A 16,640-nucleotide genomic window follows, 5' to 3' on the forward strand; every position below is an offset into this window, starting at 1 on the left:
ATGATCCACGTTGATCGAAACAATTATCGGAATTCGATGAGTTATCTGAACGATCGTTCTGAGCACCACGACCTCTACCACGTGGTGCCTGCTGCGAACCACCACGACCTCCTCTAGACGAGTTACCACTATTACGCTCGTTTAGAACAGGACAATTGAATTTGATATGACCCTCCTGTCTACAATAGGCACATTGATTGTACCCCAACGATGATCTTTGGGAAGAGGAGTCATTGCGAGATTGTGATCGATTGGATTGCGACTGCGATCTATTCTGTTGCGAGGTATTCTGATTTGAACGCGGAGGATACGCTTGTTGCAGCAGCACTTTAGTTTTTAGTTCTTTCGTCTTTTTATCAGCACAGTCACTCTCTTCTTTCTCCCTATTCTCATAATATTGCGCCGTAGCCAATATCTGAGCTGAGGTAGAAACGGCCCATGCACTTTCCGAATTCTTTAATTTGTTGCTCAAATCGGGCAATAAGTTCGAAACAAATTTATCCACAAACAATCGCTGTCCACCCTCGGTACCCATATCCTGTCCACTATGGTCAATGAATGCTTCCTCGAACCTCGTGAAGAAGTCGGAAACACTCTCGTCCTTCTTTTGCTTACAAGCTGACAACTTGTCCCAATTTACCCTCATAGCTGGCATAAGAGTTTTCATTAACGTGATTATTCTTTGAGGAAGAGCAGTAATCATCTGCTCGGGTTTAGCTCCACCAGTTTGTAAAGCATCCGACGCTACAATGGCAGCCCAATCACCACATAGTTCATTCGGATGATTTTCCTGACGAATCTTAGCCCATACCGGTTGTGGTACGACATTGCCGAACAACATATCGATATCAGCAAGATTCATTATTGTGGCATCTACGAGCTGCGATAACTCCTTGTAATACCCTGTAGGATTTTTGCGGGAGTCAGGCAAAGATTGCTTCACCTGCAACATTTTCGAGCGTTTCCATGGGAGATGTATCCATACTCTCTGGAAATGCGGCGGAACAATAGGAATAGCAGTAGCATCACCTGGCATCCACACTGGTGGAACTTCGCGCATAGGAAACTGACCGGACTCATCTGGCTGTCTTTCGACATCCTCAACAAACAATGCATGAGGTATCGGAGTGGGACGAAAGGATAGCAACCGCTCAACAGCACGTCGAACGTTGGTATCCACTATCAGTCCATTCGAGAACTGAAGCTGAAGATCAGACAGGGCGGTCAGCACCTCGTCAGGTGCATCGGCCGATATCTGATCGCGAAGGAACTTACACATTTCATCGAACACATATCTCTGTGTTGGTATATTGAATTGACAAAATGTTTCAAGTACAACACGAGGTGGACTTCAAAGAGGGTTCACCATCCAACCCATCGCCATATTATATAGCGCAACGCGTTCTCTGTTACCAGGAAGCTGACTACGTCTCTGAGGACCATCGGAACCAGCGGACCCATGAACAGGTCCGAGCGAATGAAAGAAGCTAGCCGCAAGAGGAGAATTACGACTACGAGTAGAGGGAGAAGTATAGGACACAGGACTAACAAGTGAAGGAGTAGAGACAGAGACAACAGCAGGGGTTAACAGAGCAGGAGCAGTAGCGTGAGCAGGAGTATGTGGAAGCGGAGGAGCAGTAGGAATAGCAACAGTCAAAGGAGCAGGAACTGTCGGAAGAACGGGTGCAGGTTGAGGAACAGGCAAAGGAAGAACAGGTGCAGGAACAGGTACAGGGGGAATCACAGGGGCTGTGGTACCCTGTACGTACGGAGGTGGCGACTTCATTAGATAAGACATTAAGGGATCCTCAACTGACTCTTCCTTCTTTTCCGACTCCGTAGGCAAAGCAGGATAGCACTTATCTATAGTCATACGCTGTAATCTGTCAAACACTTCCTTTTCCCTAACCTCCTTATCATGCTGAAATTGCTCTGCTTTCTTTACAATGGTACCAGCACTATCTCTCTGATTTCGCTTAGTCTGTCTGATTTCTTTCTGTCGGGCTTCTTTACGCCACAACCGAAATGCATCAAACATGGCCGGCCTTGACTTTCTTTCGAACAATTTAATCTCTAAATTATCTAAGATCGGGGCCTCGAAGCTACCATGGGGTGGCCAACGAAGGTCACCGTCCTTCTTCGTGTATTTAATTCAGTAATCATTAAAAGTAATCGGGCCTAGCCCATGTTTACTGTACAGTTCATAAGTCGGAGTTCCAACCGGAGGTATCGGACACGAGTCCTCCAGTCGGGAATCCGTACCACAAGGTCTGAAACAACTAAACAAAGTACTACGACCAGGCATCTTGCACACTAGCCGAGTTTCACAAACTTCAAGGGTTACGGGCTTTACCAAGTCCCAGCAAAGAACAAAACCCTCGGTTTTTGGCGGCTGCAGTCGTCAAACAACACAACAAAGTACGCTAGCAAAGTGTCACCGACAAAAACACTCATACAGCGTCAACAACAAAAGCACTCGCTAAAGTGTCAACAACCAAGATCTCTGGGAGCGACCCACAAATACTTAACTCAAAGATCGATGGCGTCTCCAGGAAGGCCCGTCAATCGTCTCGCTCTACCAAGGTCTATGCCAGGCGCCAAAACAGGCCTACAGTCAGGGCAGCAGTCCGTCGCAGCCGTCAGGAGGCGGGAATCTTCGCGGGAAAAGTCTTCGGGCCACTTATTTCGACAACAGGATCGATGAAGCGGAGTGCACCTTCCCTCGGAGATTTCACACGAAGTTCCTCACGATCGTCGGGCTTGGACCGGTACCACTGATGCAGCCCCACGTTGGGCGCCAACTGAAGGACTGGGTTCTTTAAGACCCAGCGGTGCCAGGGCACAACACCTGAAACCTTCGTGGGTAACCTGCTCCGGCGTACGAATGACAGAGACACGGGACACTTCCTTCGGCGTCAAAGATTCAAGGTTTATTTACTGCAGGGAACACAGAAATCACGACAAGTACAACTCGTGCAACTTGGGGAGACTGCTTCAAATTGGTTCTGTGGATCGCTCCTTTTATACAGTTTTTACCCATAGGACAACATGGTACACAAAGGTTTACAACCCGGTTCCCACCATTATCCCCCAGAGGGGTCGCTTTGGTCACTTTGATACACATAAGGTCCGGAACATAAGTGCGGAACATTTGGCGGTTCCCAACTGTAAAAACCCATCTTCCCAACATTAGTGCATTCCAATCGGTAGTAAAACAGATCGAAATAGGAACAAAAACAGGTGCAGAGGAAGACGGAGACAGTGGGGAGATTGGAAAGGGTGTAAAAGGGGAGGTATCGAGAAACACGAGATACAGGCATCAAAGGGATGTGCCTAATGAGATGCACGGCTGAGACAATAAACCGGCACGGCGAGATGAGCCTCGAGCGGGGCCATCTGCCTTACAGTATCATCCCCCTCGTCATAAGGTCACTTACAAAGAACATGTGTCTTCCGCAAATATCTTGGGAGTCCCAGGGTCGCGAAGCGGACAGCGTCCGTTCGCTGGCTACTTGAGGGCAAGAGACAAAATGGATGCCGTATCTAAGATGGAACCCGTGGGTACAGATGAAAAACCCACATAACAAACGAACGGTTTAAGTTAGCACAGCGAAACTGCGCACACTTACTAAACTCGTCATTTGCGGTTCATAGATACCAGACTCGACCATATTCGTGCGAGTCGAAAACACCACTTATAATCATCACGGAACCTCACTCCCACTAATGTTAGAGCAAGGATGAAGAAGTGGGAGGTTAGATAGATACTGGCCATAATAGTTATGTACTGCGCTTGCAAGTTGCTAGTTCTACTGTGACACAACTTTCTGCTGAATCATGTGTTAATCTGTTAATGTGTTAATCTTAAAGAGCATTGGTTACAGACTATGTCTTTTTCTTTCTTCATATAGATGCTCCTTCCAAACCAACACGGAAGGAGCTGGCTAGACGGGCCCGGCAACGGAGGCTGGAGGCCACTGTCGCCGAATATCGGCGGCTGGTGGCCCAGGAGGAGGAGGACACGCAGAGTACGTCTACAACATCTACGGCGACACCTGCATCCTCCTCCGCGCTCCCTGGGTCAGCCAGTCAGCGCAGCAGGTCTCCAGCGGTACGGAGCCGGGGTACCGCAGCCACCCGCCACCGCCAAGCAGCATAGAAATCAGCTGCCCCCCACAGCAGTTACAAAAAAAGTATGCATCGCCTTTCCCTGAGGGTATCCTACCTCGAGCAGGAGCTCCTCAACACCAAAACCCTGCTCGAGACCCTCCGCAAGGAGCATGCCGACCTGGCCCGGAAAGTCAACAGCAGCAGCCAGCAGTAGGAGGAGACTGTCCCTTGCCCCTTTTTTAAAGACTTCTGGGGGGTGGGAATTGGGAGTTGGTTTTTTTTGACTTTTCACGGGCATTTGTTGGGGTTAGGGAGTGGGGGTGGGTTGGGTCTTGCGGGAGATTATTTTTGTTAGGGATATAAATATACTTCAAACTTTATCTTTGCATACGTTTTTTTTTTACTGCTTTTGAGGCTGGTGGGTGGGGGTTTAACAGTAAGTTTGTTTTCCTGAAACTTAAGTGGTATCTTGATTCAAGTTGTGTAATTAATTGTCCAAATGTTTTCAAAACCAAGTGCCTCTCACAGAGTAAGTGAATTCAATCAATAGTCCTAGGACTTTACTTGTACTAGCATCAGTCTCTCGTCTCTCCTAATACTCCATTATACTTCCTCCCCCCAAACGCTTATCTTACCTGTAATTTGTGTTTGGAAATAGGGCTAGGCACAGGGCTGGCTGCACGGCAAATGGCGATTAAGGTTGGCAATCCTGGGCGGATGAAATGTCATCAAGGCGGTGGTACTAGTGGTGTTACACAAGGGCACTTGCAGCATCTGAAAAAAAAGAAAATGAAACCTTGTTTGTCCTTACCGTAGCATTAGAACTGTACAATAGAGAATATAGCAGCTGACAGTACACTAGAACAGTGCCACAATGTAGCCTAACAAATGGTAAAGTATTAAAAGTATAACTAGTACTTGTGTTGAATTTCTTTGACATTGGCTACTACTACAAGAAATAGTACTGATGGTGAAGGACACAGCAGCGTAATAATTTGCCACGTCTAGGAGGAGAATAATCTTGATGACCAATCAAGTTGATGGTGCACATGAAAATCTGCTTTCATTTGCCAATAGTGACTGAGTGTCAAGCTGAGTAAGAATAGAATATATCCTCTGATTCCTTCACCAGCCTGTTGCTATGACCTTATCCTCCCCAGCAAGTGTGTGGAATTATTTCTGTCATTTAGTCACACATCAATCAAAACCACACAGCCCTGGGGAAGAGGGTTAGGGTTTGGAAAATGGATGGGAATGGGACATTTTGGGAAGGTTTTGTTGAGAGAAGAAAAAAAAAGCACAGCATGGACAAACAATAATTGAAGATAAAGAAATCTTTGGGTACAAAGCTAACCATAAATCTTTTAAGTGACATAAAGGAAGTGCATGCACTACTGCATGCATGGTTACTGAAAAGTAAGTAGTACTTTTGACAACCGTGACTGAAAGAATGCGACAGTACAGGGCTGCAGCGTTTTCACTTGCCTATCTCTGCACTCAGAGAAACAATTCTTACATTAAATTAGGTTTAAAAAATAGCAGAAGTAAAACCTATAGAATGGCTGTAGGGATGACTTTCGAAGCAGCGATCAAAGAAATGCAGAGTCACACTCATAGAAGTTCACAGCAATAACATTACTTAAAAGATAATTAGAAAAGAACGGATACTGTATCTGTATGTTGTTGTAGTTGTCCTGTTGAATTTGGTAAGTTGCATGCATCAAACCATTCCTCTTATTAGCGGGACTCCTCCATTCCAGCTGACGCTCCGTCCATCAATGTTGGTGACCAGAAGATACCCTGTCCATTGCCTGCCTGGCGGATGCTGAATTGCGGCTCGCTAATGTGAAGCCTGATTTCATCCTTTTTTTCCCATTGCACAGACTGAAACCCGGCCTGTAATTATTGATGGAAAAACAGGAAGTGATATTAGAACACCATTTACAAATATAAGGTATGTACGCTGTTTAGTGCAAAAGTCACACTTTGAGTTTAATATTTTTGAAAGTGCGTACTCTGTCTGAGCCTCCTTTTGAAGGATAAATAAGTATGGGCGAATTAATTTAGCGGATCTTTCCCCTCAAGCTAGGTTTACTGTAAACTGTGTTTTAGCACAAAATTAGACCTTCCCAGCAGTGCTCCCAGTCCTTACTAAACCCAGTCGCAAAAATGTAGAAGACCCCCAATCAGATCTCAAAAAACGAGGCCTAGTAGAAAAATGGTGACAAAACGTACTTTGAAAGCAAAGTAGGCCAAAATCCCCCCTTACCCACCCTGGATTGTATTCAAACCACTTGCAAGAAAGCAAAAGTATCCATACCCAGCATCGCTCTAAGACTCGAATACCCCCCCACAAACAGCCCCCCGCCCAAACACATGCAATACAATACCGCTAACCCTAACGAGCCCTAAGTTAAGAATAGTGGCAAATGCTTTCTTTAACTAGGCCAAATCCCCCCTTTCCCACCATGGATTTTCTTCAAACCACTTGCAACCAAAATTACACATTCCCACGAGTGCTCTAAGACCACAGAACTCAGTTGCAAAAATCTAGAACACCCCGAAACACATGCAATCCTGCTGCTAGTGCTAACCCTAACGAACCCTAAGTTACAAAAAGTGCCAAAAGGCTTTTCGGCATAGTTTTCTCCAAACCACTTTTATCCAGTATTAGACCTTCCCAGAAATGCCCCAAGACCCGCCAACCCACCCGCAAAAAAGCACAACACCCCCAAACAGGCAAAAAGCAAAAATGGAAAATCTCATACTTACAATATTTTTCGGCCTTCTGTCCAAACACGCTGTGCAGCTAGGCCATAACTCCCTTTTCCACCGTGGATTTCCTGAAAAACAAATGCAATCAAAATTAGACTGTGTCAGCAGTGCTCCAGACCCCAAAACCCACCCACAAACACCCAGAACCCCCCCAAACAGCACCTCAAAGACATTCAAGTCAGCAAAAACGCAAAAAAAAAATTCGTCTCCGAACAGCCAAAAAGCAAATTTACAAAAATGGGGACTTAGTCATTTTTCAGCCCAATTTCCAAAATCACTCCGCGTGCGCTCTGCAGCTATGCCCTAACTCCCCTCTGCCACCACGGATTTGCTTCAAACCTCTTGCAATCAAAAGTATCCATACCCAGCAGTGCTCCCAGACCACGAAGCCCACCCACAAACACCATGAAGCCCCCCAAACAAGCCCCCGAAAATGCTAAATTGAGCAAAATGTCAGAAAAAGCAAAAACTTTTTCCGCATGGATTTTGTCCAAACCACTTTTATCCGGTATTAGACCTTCCCAGCAATGGCCCCAGAGCCGTCAACCCAGGTGAAAACAAGTAGAAGACCCCTAAACAGCCAAAAAGCAAAACTACAAAATTGGTGACAGTCATTTTCAGCCCAATTTCCAAAATCACTCCGCTCGCGCTCTGCAGCTAGGCCCTAACTCCCCTCTGCCACCACGGATTTGCTTCAAACCTCTTGCAATCAAAAGTATCCATACCCAGCAGTGCTCCCAGACCCCGAAACCCACCCACAGACAACAGGAAGCCCCCCAAACAGGCCCCCGAAAACGCTAAATTGAGCAAAATGTCAAAAAAAGCAAAAACTTTTTCTGCATGGATTTTGTCCAAACCACTTTTATCCAGTATTAGACCTTCCCAGCAATGACCCCAGAGCCGTAAACCCAGGTGAAAACAAGTAGAAGACCCCCAAACAGGCAAAAAGCAAAAATGGAAAATCTCATACTTACAATATTTTTCGGCCTTCTGTCCAAACGCGCTGTGCAGCTACATCATGACTCCACTTTTCCACCATGGATGTCCTAGAAAACAAATGCAGTCAACATTAGACTGTGCCAGCAGTGCTCCCAGGCCCCGAAACCCACCCACAAACACCAGGAAGCCCCCCAAACAGGACCCCAAAAACATGATAGTGAGCAAAAAGGCAAAAACTTTTTCAAGTCTGATTTTCGCCAAACCACTTTTATCCGGTATTAGACCTTCCCAGCAATGGCCCCAGAGCCGTCAACTCACCTCCAAAGAAGTAGAACACCCCCACAAGTGCAGAGTCTTTCTTCATTGGGCGTAATCCAGCCCTCAGCTTTGAGGGAAATAGGAGTCTGGAGGAGGAGGATAGAGGAGCATGTTCTTGTGAACTTGTGAACCTGAGGAATGCAGACTGCGGCACCTTCAAATCAATAAGCAAATAAATGAAGACAGTTCTGCTGATGGGCTTGTTTTTGTGATTAGGTGATTAAAGTTTTTATTTATATTGACTTTGCAAAACAAAGAAAGACATATACACAGGAATAAAAGTGAATAAGGACGGAAAACAAAGTTATTGATTCATTGGCTCATTTTCAGGGCTCGGTGTCAGGGAAGCAGAGTTCGTCCTCATACTCTGCGAATTCAGGCGGGAGTAGGTCACCTAACAGAGAAGAAATTCCCTCATCTAAGTTGGTGTCCTCCTCGTCTTCTTCCGGCGTAAATTCTCGTACTTTGTAATCTGGTGGTATGAGGTGCTGATTCATCTTGATCATTGTTAACCTCTCCACATTTTTAGGTGAGAGGCGGGTCCTTTTGCAAGTTACAATGCCACCAGCAGCACTGAAAACACGTTCAGAAGACACACTTGCGAGTGGGCAAGACAAGTAGTTTATAGCCAGGTTGGAGATCTCTGGCCACAATTCTTTTTTTCCTATGCCAATACGACAATGGGTCATCATGAACATAGACCTCTGTTGAGTCATTCAGATAGTCCTGCACCATCTCCACGGTTCCTCCACTTTGCTTACTTTTTGCTGGGACATTTTGAGAAGCAGACCCAAGCTGAGTTAGCCAATCCTCTTCTTCACACAATGTTACTGTTGTGTCTGGTGCAGATGATCCGGTTGCTGGTGTCTTTACCGGCTGAGAGGTCACTTCTGCCACAGCCACAGGTGCAGAAGTGGATTCTTTTGATTACGGATGGCCTGCTGATGCTGATGTACTGCCTTTTCCTTCAATTTCCTGCCGTTCTCTTTCAAACCTCATGGCTGACACAGCTAGCCAAGGTTTGTACTTTAAAACTTCTGCGTCACCAAAAGGAAAGAATGCTCTGCCTGCCAGTGCCTTTTTGTAGCGTGGATCCAGAATAGTAGCACAAATGTAATGCTGTTCTGTGTGGATCTTTTGAAGACGTTCATCACAAAGTAGGCGCTGTAATAATTTCTCAGCCAAATCAAAAGCTTCTTGCTTTTTTTCATCTTTTTGAAACGTAGAAGACACCGCCTTCAGTTAGTGCTCTCGCATGCGCAACAATGGGATAGCTTTTTCCCAAATTACAGTCCTCCCTGCTGACTGCACGCGTGAAGACCTCAAAAGGACGAAGCATGTCTGTCAGGCTTTTAACTAGCTCCCATTGCTCCGCATGTAACCTCAGCTCCTTCACAGCTGTACTCAGTGTAAGGAAATACTGATCGACAACAGTAAACTGCTCATACAGACGCTCAAGCATGTAGAAGGTTGAGTTCCAACGTGTTGCCACCTCCTGGATGAGTGCTTTCACTGGCAGTCGACGTTCATGTAGCAGGCCCCTCAGATGCTTCCGGGCCTTAAAAGAATGGCTGAAATGTGTGCACATTCTTCAGCAGGTGGTCAGTAACTCGCACGCTGGACTTTCTTCACTCAAGAATTTTTTAACAACCAGGTTTATACAAACACGGCACTCTGAAATAGTGACCCAGATCCATGGCCTTAACTACATTGGCGCCATTATCCGTGGAAACATAACCAATCGTGCGTTTTATTGGGGACAGCCATTGAAAGACCTTTGTTTTAAACTGCTGCAAAATCTTTTCTGCTGTATGACTTGACTCCATGCCAAACATGGCTAGTGTTGAATGTTTCCGAGCCGCTTTAAAAACGTTGTCCGGGTCAACACCTGCCCTTAGCTTTGCTGCAACTCCTAAAAAAGAGACCCAGTGTGCAGTGATGCACATGTAATCAGTGCCTCTGCCACTGGTCCACGTGTCTGTTGTCAGATGTATAGTCTGAACAGCACTCTTCTGCAAAGCTGCCCCAATCACCTTCAGCACATCTTCATGTAGTGCTGGAACCGCAACTCTGGCAAAATAGAACCGGCTAGGAACCTTCCATTTAGGGCAGAGCGTTGCCACTAATTCAAGAAAACCAACCCCTTCCACAAAAGAAAAAGGGAGAAGGTCCAGAGCTAGCATTTTAGCCAGCTTAGTGTTATACAGACGCGTCATTGGGTGGTTGCGTTCAAATAGCGCTTCTGAAAACAACATGCTTCTAATGGTGGGCTGGACCATGATTTTACAGGATGATGATGATGACTTCTTCGACCCAGTTACGCTCGGTGATGATGAACTTTTTCGCATTGGTGTCTCACTCTCTCCCACACTCTTAGAGTGGCTCACAGGGGGTGTGCTGCTGACAGGGGTACTGGTTGTAGGTGAATAAATGTTTGACGCTTCTTCTTCCTCGTCATCATCAGATGAAACATCAATGGATACAGTTTGTTGACTTCCAATTCCGGCTTCCTTGATCTTCTTTAGGTGCTCATGCCATTGGACAGTGTGCTGTCTCTCAAGATGACCTCTCTGGCCTCCTGTACCATAGTTGGTACCAAGCTTACCACGACTAACTGCAAGCTTACAAATGCTACAAATGGCTATGTTTTCCCTTCTTGCGCAAACACTAAAGAATTCCCAAACTGCGGACTTCAAATGTCTGTGGGGGGCGGAGGAGGCGATACTGGTCATGCTGCTAATGCCAGATGAAGTGGAGGATGTGTGTTGCCGAACTTTACTACGTTGTGCACTTGCAGCACCACTAATTGAGGAAATGGAGGTTGAGGTGGATGGAGGTCCCTTCTGGAGAGAAAATATGGCAGCGGTTGGTGGTGGTGTACTAGTTAACTGCAATGGTGGTGGTCCTCCCATTGCCTCGTTGACAACATCATGTTCAGCAGCTTTTCGGGATAGGGTAAAAATGTCTGTTTGCTGCATGCCCGCTGAGCCTGGAGTGACGTTTATGATGACTGCGTCGTCGTCGTGGGAGTCTTCATCAGCAGGAGTAGTATACGCCACTTCTTCTTCAGCGTCATGATCACACTCCATAAGTACGAGAGTTTCGGGGACCTTCCTTTTACGCTTAGCTACCTTTGTCAGATCATGGTGTGCCTCACTCTCAGACGGCAGTGGTGGTTCCCAAGTTGGATCCATATCATCAGAAGGAAGGGGGCTTGAAGAAGATGTAGACGCCATCCTTGATCTTTTCCTTGCTAGGGATGTGGAAGACAATGAATGATCAGGAGGAGTGGCTTCCTCAAATGATACCTCGGCTTGAATGTTGATTTCCTGATGTGCCCCTACTTCGGGAGGAACAACTATTGTGGGCACTTGTGCCGCTCCATGCACCTCTGCTTGCGCATCTCCTTGCGCTGCCTCTCCTTCCACATGTACTTGGGCTTGTACTTGCACATGTGGTTGTTGTTGCGGCTGTGGTTGTTGAACACTCGTCAGATCAGTTACAACAACCTGTGTTGATTGAGGGACATTGCTGCTACTTTCTTGCGATGAGCCAACATCACTGGTCGATGGTGATTGAACAACTATACTGGCGGCCTCTAAAGCACTCAAGGGCTTGGACTTAAGTTGGCGTAGTGGTGGTGGCACTGAGCCCAATGGAGCGGGGGTGCTGCTCCCAGCTTGGTGCCCAGCAGATCCCGCTGCTGCTGCAGGCGTACTTTTTTTTCGCAAAAAATGTGGCGGCCGGCACACCAGTCTCCTTGGTAAGTGGTGCCACTTGCTTCTTCTGCTCCTTACTGGCAACTTTCTTGCTAGAGGAGCTACGGGGAACTTTTTTTGGGGCCATCTTCTTCAGATGTCAGAACAGCAGGCCGCAGTTGCACGAGTTGCAGAGTTGTCTTGTCTGTGGCCACACGTGACGTCGCGTGCCGTTATGCTGCACACACCGCTGCAGGACTTCTTCCTGGCACTCGTGTTTCTCTTGTGCACCTAAAAGCAATGGAAGACAGAGGAACATCAGTTATGCAGCCAAAAAAATCGAAAAACACACAAAAATCAGCACAATCCCATGCCATCCATGCCCTCCATGATGTTTCAATTCAAGACACCCCACAGAAAGACTAGGCCCATGCACCACTCACTACCCCTGGGCATAATGGATGAAAGCTAGGCAAAATGGGTGCAGGCCTGAAAACACTGCCTGCATTCAAAATGGACCCTTGCCCCCCAGCACTTGGGCAGGGCCTGCCTGTACCAGCACTCAAATGGCCCCCACCCACATGGCCAGTCCCCATCAACACCCCAAAAAATTAAAAAACACACAAAAATCAGCACAATCCCATGCCATCCATGCCCTCCATGATGTTTACATTCAAGACACCCCTCAGAAAGACTAGGCCCATGCACCACTCACTACCCCTGGGCAAAAGGCCCCAATAGCAGCCAAAGAAATCGAAAAACACACAAAAATCAGCACAATCCCATGCCATCCATGCCCTCCATGATGTTTAAATTCAAGACACCCCACAGAAAGACTAGGCCCATGCACCACTCACTACCCCTGGGCATAATGGATGAAAGATAGGCAAAACGGGTGCAGGCCTGAGAACACTGCCTGCATTCAAAATGGCCACCACCCACATGGCCAGTCCCCATCAACACCCAAAAAATTGAAAAACACACAAAAATCAGCACCATCCCATGCCATCCATGCCCTCCATGATGTTTACATTCAAGAGACCCCTCAGAAAGACTAGGCCCAGGCAAATCACTACCCCTGGGCAAAAGGCCCCAATAGCAGCCAAAAAAATCGAAAAAACACACACAAATCAGCACAATCCCATGCCATCCATGCCCTCCATGATGTTTAAATTCAAGACACCCCACAGAAAGACTAGGCCCATGCACCACTCACTACCCCTGGGCATAATGGATGAAAGCTAGGCAAAATGGGTGCAGGCCTGAAAACACTGCCTGCATTCAAAATGGACCCTTGCCCCCCAGCACTTGGGCAGGGCCTGCCTGTACCAGCACTCAAATGGCCCCCACCCACATGGCCAGTCCCCATCAACACCCCAAAAAATTAAAAAACACACAAAAATCAGCACAATCCCATGCCATCCATGCCCTCCATGATGTTTACATTCAAGACACCCCTCAGAAAGACTAGGCCCATGCACCACTCACTACCCCTGGGCAAAAGGCCCCAATAGCAGCCAAAGAAATCGAAAAACACACAAAAATCAGCACAATCCCATGCCATCCATGCCCTCCATGATGTTTAAATTCAAGACACCCCACAGAAAGACTAGGCCCATGCACCACTCACTACCCCTGGGCATAATGGATGAAAGATAGGCAAAACGGGTGCAGGCCTGAGAACACTGCCTGCATTCAAAATGGCCACCACCCACATGGCCAGTCCCCATCAACACCCAAAAAATTGAAAAACACACAAAAATCAGCACCATCCCATGCCATCCATGCCCTCCATGATGTTTACATTCAAGAGACCCCTCAGAAAGACTAGGCCCAGGCAAATCACTACCCCTGGGCAAAAGGCCCCAATAGCAGCCAAAAAAATCGAAAAAACACACACAAATCAGCACAATCCCATGCCATCCATGCCCTCCATGATGTTTAAATTCAAGACACCCCACAGAAAGACTAGGCCCATGCACCACTCACTACCCCTGGGCATAATGGATGAAAGCTCGGCAAAATGGGTGCAGGCCAGAGAACACTGCCTGCATTCAAAATGGTACCTTGCCCCCCAGCACATGGACAGGGCCTGCCTGTACCAGCACTCAAAATGGCCCCCACCCACATGGCCAGTCCCCATCAACACCTCAAAAAATAAAAAAACACACAAACATCAGCACAATCCCATGCCATCCATGCCCTCCATGATGTTTACATTCAAGAGACCCCACAGAAAGACTAGGCCCATGCACCACTCACTACCCCTAGGCAAAAGGCCCCAATAGCAGCCAAAGAAATCGAAAAACACACAAAAATCAGCACAATCCCATGCCATCCATGCTCTCCATGATGTTTACATTCAAGAGACCCCACAGAAAGACTAGGCCCATGCACCACTCACTACCCCTGGGCAAAAGGCCCCAATAGCAGCCAAAAAAATTGAAAAACACACAAAAATCTTCACAATCTCATGCCATCCATGCCCTCCATGATGCTTACATTCAAGAGACCCCACAGAAAGACTAGGCCCATGCACCACTCACTACCCCTGGGCAAAAGGCCCCAATAGCAGCCAATAAAATTGAAAAACACACAAAAATCAGCACAATCCCATGCCATCCATGCCCTCCATGATGTTTCAATTCAAGACACCCCACAGAAAGACTAGGCCCATGCGCCACTCACTTCCCCTAGGCATAATGGATGAAAGCTAGGCAAAATGGGTGCAGGCCTGAGAACACTGCCTGCAATCAAAATGGCCCCATCCACATGGCCGGTCCCCATCAACACCCCAAAAAATCAAAAAACACACAAAAATCAGCACAACCCCATGCCATCCATGCCCTCCATGATGTTTACATTCAAGAGACCCCACAGAAAGACTAGGCCCATGCACCACTCACTACCCCTGGGCAAAAGGCCCCAATAGCAGCCAAAACAAATTGAAAAACACACCAAAATCAGCACAATCCCATGCCATCCATGCCCTCCATGATGTTTACATTCAAGAGACCCCACAGAAAGACTAGGCCCATGTACCACTCACTACCCCTGGGCATAATGGATGAAAGCTAGGCAAAATGGGTGCAGGCCTGAGAACACTGCCTGCATTCAAAATGGCACCTTGCCCCCCAGCACTTGGACAGGGCCTGCCTATACCAGCACTCAAAATGGCCCCCACCCACATGGCCAGTCCCCATCAACACCTCAAAAAATCGAAAAACACACAAAAATCAGCACAATCCCATGCCATCCATGATGTTTACATTCAAGAGACCCCACAGAAAGACTAGGCCCATGCACCTCTCACTACCTCTGTGCAAAAGGCCCCAATAGCAGCCCAAAAAATTGAAAAACACACAAAAATCAGCACAACCCCATGCCATCCATGCCCTCCATGATGTTTACATTCAAGAGACCCCACAGAAAGACTAGGCCCATGCACCACTCACTACCCCTGGGCAAAAGGCCCCAATAGCAGCCAAAACAAATTGAAAAACACACACAAATCAGCACAATCCCATGCCATCCATGCCCTCCATGATGTTTACATTCAAGAGACCCCACAGAAAGACTAGGCCCATGCACCACTCACTACCCCCTGGGCAAAAGGCCCCAATAGCTGCCAAAAAAATCGAAAAACAAACAAAAATCAGCACAATCCCATGCCATCCATGCCCTCCATGATGTTTCAATTCTAGACACCCCACAGAAAGACTAGGCCCATGTACCACTCACTACCCCTGGGCATAATGGATGAAAGCTAGGCAAAATGGGTGCAGGCCTGAGAACACTGCCTGCATTCAAAATGGCACCTTGCCCCCCAGCACTTGGACAGGGCCTGCCTATACCAGCACTCAAAATGGCCCCCACCCACATGGCCAGTCCCCATCAACACCTCAAAAAATCGAAAAACACACAAAAATCAGCACAATCCCATGCCATCCATGATGTTTACATTCAAGAGACCCCACAGAAAGACTAGGCCCATGCACCACTCACTACCCCTGGGCAAAAGGCCCCAATAGCAGCCAAAGAAATCGAAAAACACACAAAAATCAGCACAATCCCATGCCATCCATGCCCTCCATGATGTTTACATTCAAGAGACCCCACAGAAAGACTAGGCCCATGCACCACTCACCACCCCTGGACAAAAGGCCCCAACAGCAGTACAAGGGTATTTTAAGGGTTCCGGGCTAGGTTTGGGTTTTGGGGTACAGGGGTATTTTTAGGGTTCATGGCTAGGTTTGGGTTTTGGGGTACAGAGGTATTTTAGGGTTCAGTGGTGGGTTTGGGTTTTGGGGTACTGGGTTATTTTTAGGGTTCAAGGGTAGGTTTGGGTTTTGGGGTACATGGGTATTTTAAGGGTTCAGGGCTAAGTTTGGGTTTTGGGGTACAAGGGTATTTTAGAGTTCAGGGGTAGTTTGGGGTTTTGGGGTACAAGGGTATTTTTAGGGTTCAGTGCTAGGTTTGGGTTTGGGGGTACAGGTGTATTTTTAGGGTTCAGGGGTAGGTTTGGGTTTTGAGTTACAGAGGTATTTATAGAGTTCAGGGCTAGGTTTGGGTTTTGGGGTACAGGGGTATTTTTAGGGTTTAGGGATAGTTTTGGGTTTTGGGGTACAGGGTATATTTATAGGGTTAAGATGGGTTAGTGTTTAAGGGTGTTGGGGTATTTTAAGGAGTAAAGGTGGGTTATGATTATGGAATGCAGGGATATTTAAAGGGAGCAGGGTGGACACCCGGAGCTGGAATGTACAGAACCTGGGAAGAAAAAACAATGAAATATTGGGCACA

This window comes from Lissotriton vulgaris, chromosome 7, assembly GCF_964263255.1.
Source record: "Lissotriton vulgaris chromosome 7, aLisVul1.2, whole genome shotgun sequence".
NCBI classification, from domain to species: Eukaryota; Metazoa; Chordata; class Amphibia; order Caudata; family Salamandridae; genus Lissotriton; species Lissotriton vulgaris.